The 6,116-nt window shown below is 54.5% G+C and overlaps 2 pseudogenes; both read left to right on the forward strand.

Annotated features, from left to right (window-relative positions):
* The first annotated feature begins 622 nt into the window (after window positions 1-622).
* On the forward strand, window positions 623-741 carry LOC115899340 (annotated as a pseudogene).
* A 4,484-nt stretch (window positions 742-5,225) lies between these two features.
* On the forward strand, window positions 5,226-5,343 carry LOC115899430 (annotated as a pseudogene).
* Window positions 5,344-6,116: the final 773 nt, after the last annotated feature.

Here is a 6,116-nt window from a genome sequence, read left to right on the forward strand (position 1 = left end):
TGTCTCTGTGTGTTTGCGTGTGTGTGTGGGTTCCCGTGCATGAGCGCCCAGGTGGGTCTGTGTGTGGCTGTGGATTTTCTCCTGATGGTGGTGGGGTGTGACTGGGTTTCTCTCAGTAACTCTGCCGGGGATCAGGCTGCTGGCTCTACTGCCAGCCCAGGGAAAAGCAGGGCCATTCATGAACCCCTATACCCCCACGCCTACTTGCCCACCAACCAGTTCTTGGTCAGGACAAGTGACCATGGTTGGGGCATTGTGAGAAAAAAGCCACGTGGTTGGGCCGGCTGTTCATCCTTGCCCAGCCCTGATGGCTCTGTGTGGGTGGAGCAAGAGAGGGCCTGGCAGGAGCTCCTGAGCGGACTGGATCCAAAAGAACATCTCCACGACAGGGCTGAGGATGGGACGGGGTCCCAGGATTCGGGGTCCTGGGCCCTGATGCCTCGAAGCTCTCCCTGTTCCGAGCGGGCCCGACATGCTGGAAGCTCGGGAGCTGAGGAAAGGCTGCGGGCGAGCGGCTCGGGGTCCCGATCCGAGCCCTGAGACCCCGGGATGGCAGTGCTGACTGGAAGCCAATGGGCATGGCTGGGCCAGGCTCTTGGGGCAACCAGGCACCTCTGCCGGCGTCTACGGCCATACCACCCTGAACGCGCCCGTTCTCATCTGATCTCGGTAGCTAAGCAGGGACGGTCCTAGTTAGTACTGGGATGGGAGACCACCTGGGAATATAGGGTATTTTAGACTTTTTTGCTTTCTTTCTTGTCTTTCTTTCTTTTCCACCTTCCTTTCCTCCTTTCTCTCTCTCTTCTTTCTTTATTCTCAGGAGCTGTCTTTGATTTTCGCGGCTTTGTATGTCTTCTGGGGCTTGCTTTCTGTCTTTTTTCGTTGCATGTTCTTTCGATCTTTGTTCGGTTTCGCTTATTCCTCCTTCCTTCTCCGCCTCCCCTCCCTCCTCCTTCTTCCTTCCTTCCTTCTTTCCTTCTTTCCTTCTTTCCTTCCTTTCTTCCATCCTTCCTTCCTTCCTTTCTTTCTTTCTTTTTCTTCCAAATGGAGTCTCATTCTGTCACCCAGGCTGGCATGTAGTGGCGTGATCTCAGCTCACGGCAAGCTCTACAGCCCAGGTTCATGCCATTCTCCTGCCTCAGCCTACTGAGCAACTGGGACTATAGGTGCCCTCCACCACGCCTGGCTCATGTATTGTAGTGGATCCTCCACTAATAAGTGGAGACGGTGTTTCACCATGTTAGCCAGGCTGGTCTGGATCGACTCATCTCGTGATCCACCCGCATCGGCCTCCCAAAGTGCTGGGATTACAGGCGTGATCCACCGCATGCTGTAGGCTTTTGTGGCTTCCCCCCTCCTACCCTTCCCCCTACTGTCACCATGCTTCCCAGCCTCCCTGACTCTGTTCCCACTTTATTGCCTGCCTAAACCCCCGCCACAGCCGGGGACCTCCTCCTGGGGGGTCCGCCACCAAAGCACCACTTAGCAGCAGCATTCCATCACTTCCACCTTGCCGCTGACCCGCCAGGAGCCCATACATGTGCGGGTTCCCTGCTGTTCATGGTGCCTTCCCGCTACCAGAATGCCCAGGCGATTCAGTCCACACATCTTTCTCCACCTTCCAAATTGGGGGAAGGGGAGGGCAGGGGCAGTGGGTGCCACACACGCTAGCCAGGACCTCCACTCCAGAACACAGGGCTGCTTTTTCTGGGGGAAGGACATTGCCTCGCCATACACTGGGAAGCAGTCCCTGTGCACCCAGATTCCCATTGCCTCCAACTTTGTGTAAACTCCAGTCCCGAGGACACACCAGAGACCCAGACCTCAGTCCCAGTGGGGACACCCGGTGACACGTCTCCTGCTAATCGGGCGAGCGCACTCTGTAAATCAATGTGACCACTGCATCGCACCGCACCAAGAGCACTGGGAGGTGCCGACAAAGGAAGGAGCCTATGAAACCCACCTCCAAAGGAAGCAATTAATACAGGACAAAACCCATCTCAGTGCTCTGTTGCTCCTCTTGCATGGACTGCCTGTCCACCCTGTTCTGGCCCAGTCCAAGCCCCCTCCAACCTATCCCGGCCTGCTCAAAAGGACCCGTCCTACCAGAGCAGGGTGCTCCCTCTCCAAGGCTCTATCGATTTCGCTCTCTACCTCCCTGCACCTCTCTCGTCTGGGTTTGTCCCCGCACCTCGTGCTACTTCTGTCATCTTCCATCTGTTTCTATGTCTCTCTCTCTTTCTCTGTCCCTCTCTCTTTCTCCACCTATCTGTCTGTCTCTTTCCCTCTCCACCTCCTCTGTGTCTCTCTCGATCACTGTATCTCTCCCTCCCTTGGTTTCAATCTCTCCATCCATCTCTTCCTTGATCTCCTTAAAGCCGTTTGTGTGTGCGTGTACTTGTGTGTGTGCATGTGTGTATGTGTGTGTGTGTTTGCAACGTGTGTGCAATTTCCCATGTGGGTCTGTGTGTTTGGCTGTGGATTTGCTCCTGGTGGTGGTGGGGTGTATCTGGGTTTCTCTCAGCCCCTCCTGCTGGAGATCAGGCTGCCGGTTATAGTGCCATCCCGGGGCAAAGCAGGGCCATACCCCAACCCCCAACCTCCCACGCCCTCTTGCCCACCTGGCGTGTCTTCATCTTTACAAGCGACCATGGTGGGGGTGTTGTGAGAAAAAGGCCATGCGTGGCTGGTCGGCTGTGTGACCTTGGCCAGCCATGACGGCTCTGGCTGGGTGGGACATGACGGAGCCTGACAGGAGCTCCTGAGTGGCCAGGGATCCAAAAGAATAACTCCATGACAGAGAGGAGGACGGGTCGGGGTCCCAGGATCGTGGGCCTTGCTCCCTGATGCCTCAGAGCACTCCCTGTTCTGAGCAGAACTGACGTGGTAAAAGCTCAGGAGCTCGGGAGCCAGGGGAAGGTGGTGGGCGAGTGGCTCTGGGGTCCAGATATGATCCCGGTGGCCCCGGGCCAGCGTTGCCATGTGGAAGACCTCGGGCATGGCCGGGCCGGGCTCTTGGAGCAGCCAGGCGCCTCTGCTGGCATCCACGGCCACAGCACACTGAACGCGCCCGATCTGGTCTGATCTCGGAAACTAAGCAGGGTCAGGAATGGTTAGTCCTTGCATGGGAGACCATATGGGAATACCGGGTGCTGTAGGCTTTTTTGCTTTCTTTCTTGTCTTTCTTTCTTTTGTACCTTCTTTTCTTTTCTTCTCTCTCTCTCTTCTTTCTTTTTCTTTTTTTCCTTTCTCTCTTTTTTCTTTCCTTCTTTCTTTCTCTATCTTTATTTCTTTCCTTCTTTCCTTTGTTTTTCTTTCTTTTCTTTCTCTCTTTCTTTCTTCTTTCTTTCCTTCTTTCTTTATTTCTCTCTCTCTTTCCTTCTTTCTTTCTTCCATTCTTTTCTTTCTCTCTTTCTTTCTCGGCTCATTTCAAGCTCTGCCTCCCGGGTTCCTGCCCTTCCCCTTCTTCAACCTCCTGAGTGGCTGGGACTAAAGGCGCCCATCCCCACGTCTGGTTAGTTTTTCATTTTTAATAGATATCCTCCCACCTCGGCCTCCCAAAGTGCTGGGATTACAGGCATGAGCCATTATACCAGGCCATCAGTTGTTTTGTATGTCTTCTCACATGACCCACCTTTCCAGACTGTTCTAGCCCATCCCAAGCACACTCCACCGTATCCCAGCCTGCTGAAAAGGGCCTTGTTTAGCTGAGCAAGTCTCTCCCTCTTCACACCTCTGTCGCTCTCAATCTCTAGCTCTCTCACCCTCACTTTTTCTCTTCTTTCCCCTCCACCTCGTGGTTTTTCTGCCGCCTTCTCTCTCTATCTCTCTGTCTGTCTCTCACAGTCCCCATTCGATGTCTTTCTCATCTCTGTTTCTCTCGCTCCCTCCATTTCTGTCTCTACATCTCCCTCTCGCTTGCACTCCTTTAAGCTATCTGTGGCTGTATTTTTCTGGGTTAGCGTTTTCCCACGCACATGCACCTGTGTGTGTTCTTGTGTGGGGTGTGTTTGCTCATGGGGTTGGTGGGGGTGTGTCTGAGTGTGTCAGCCCCTCTTTCCCAGAATCAGGCTGGTGGCTCTAGTGCCAGAGTGGGCAAAGAAGGGCCCCATGTCCTCTTGCCCAAGGGCCAGTTCTTCATTGTGGTAAGTGAGGGTAGTGAGGGTGTGGTGAGAAAAATGTTCCACATGGCTGGGCAGGCTATTTGCCCCTGGGCAGGGGCAAATAGCCTGCCTAGCCCTGACAGATCTGGCTGGGTGTGGCTGGAGGGGTTCTTGTAGAAGGGGCTGCGAGGAATGAAAGACAGTATTTCCACTCCAAGGCCGAGAACCAGAAGAAATCCTGGGATCGTGGGCACTGGGCACTGCTGTGTTGGAGCCCACCAAGTTTTGAGTGGTCCTGATATGCTGGAAGTTTGGGAGCACGGGAGCCAGGGGAAAGCTGCAGATGAGAAGCTCTGGGGTACCCAACTGAGTCCCTTGGCACAAGCTTGGCAATGATGGCTGAAATCAGGCAGGCATAGCAGAGCCTGGCTCTTGGGACAGCCAGATGCCTCTCCCAGTGTCTGGCATGCCACTCTGAAGGTGCCTGATGTCCTCTGATCTTGGAGCTAACAGTGTCAGGCCTGGTTGCTACCTTGGAATACAGTGTTCTGTAGGATTTTTTTTTTTTTTTTTTTTTTTGGCTTTTCAGCTCCCTCCCTTAGCCCTATTGTGGCCATATTTCCCAACAGCTCCATGAGTCTGCTCCTGCTTTTGTGCTCACCTGCGCCCCTCTACAACCTGGGACCTCCTCCTGGGAGTCCGCCACTGCGGCACCACCAGGTAGAAACGTTACATTGCATTGCCACACCATTGCCCTACCAGGAGCCTGGCTCCAACTGGTTGTTTGCCTGTCCTGTCCTGACAGCTTTGGGTGGTTGGGGCAAAAGGGTGCCATGCAGGAGGGGTGGCAAGGGATCCAAATCAATACCTCAGCAGCAAGACAGAGGGCAAGAAGACATCCCAGAACCGTGGGCCCTGGGCCCTGGCACCTCAGAGCACAGCCTGTTCCGAGTGAGCCCGATGCGGTAGAAGCTCGGGAGCTCAAGAGCCAGGGGAAGGATGTGGGTGAGCAGTTCAGGGGTCTCTTATTTTAGTCCCACCACCCCAGTCTGGCGGTGACTGCTGGAACCAGGCAGGTGTGACTGGGCCGAGCTCTTGGGGCTGCCAGGCAACTCTGCTCATGTCTATGGCCATACCACATTGAGTGCGTCAGATCTCGTGTGATCTCAGAACCTAAGCAGGGTTGGGCCTAGTCAGTACTTGGGTGGGAGACCACCTGGAATACTGGGTGCTCTAGGCTTGTGGTTTTTTTGTTTGTTTGTTTGTTTCTTCACTCCCTCCATTCTCCCTATCTTTCTCATGCTTCCCAACCATTGCCTGACTTTGCTTTCCTTTTAAGTCCCCCTCACTGGCCCCTTCCAAAGCCCCGGACCTCCTCCTGGGAGCCTGCCCCTGCACTGCCGAAGGATAGCACCATCCCAGCACTTCTGTCTCAACACCATCCCTCCAGGAGCCAGGCTACTGCTGGGGCAGGCCAGAACTTGACAGCAAATTTGCAGACCCATGTTATTTGCTGTCAGAGGTGTCTTCCCACTCCCAGAATGGCCAAGCAACTCAATTTACTCATCGAACACTGCTGCAGCAGTCTAAGCCATGGGAAAGAGAGAGCAGGGGAAGTAGGTTCCACAGAGGCCAGCTTAGAAGCTTGGTCCACAACACAGAAGCTGCTCATCCGTGGAAAGGACATTGCTTGCCCACCCATGTGGATAACAGTCCGTTTGCACCCATATTTCCATTGTTACTAACTATGTGTAAACTGCAGTCCTGAGCACACAAGTGAGGTCCTGGCATGCTTGGGTACACTGGGTGCGGTAGGCTTTTTCCTCTGGCTTTCCCATTCCCTCTTCACCCTATTTTCACCAAGTTTCCCACCACCCCCTGGGTGACCAACCCACAGATTGGGACCTCGTCCTGGAAGTCTGCCCCACCAGCACAGGCGGGCAGCAGCATTCCACCACTTCTGCTTCACTGCTGCCCATTCCAGCCTGGGCAGGCCAGGGCAGTATCCCAAAG

Source organism: Rhinopithecus roxellana, chromosome 8, assembly GCF_007565055.1.
Source record: "Rhinopithecus roxellana isolate Shanxi Qingling chromosome 8, ASM756505v1, whole genome shotgun sequence".
NCBI lineage: Eukaryota > Metazoa > Chordata > Mammalia > Primates > Cercopithecidae > Rhinopithecus > Rhinopithecus roxellana.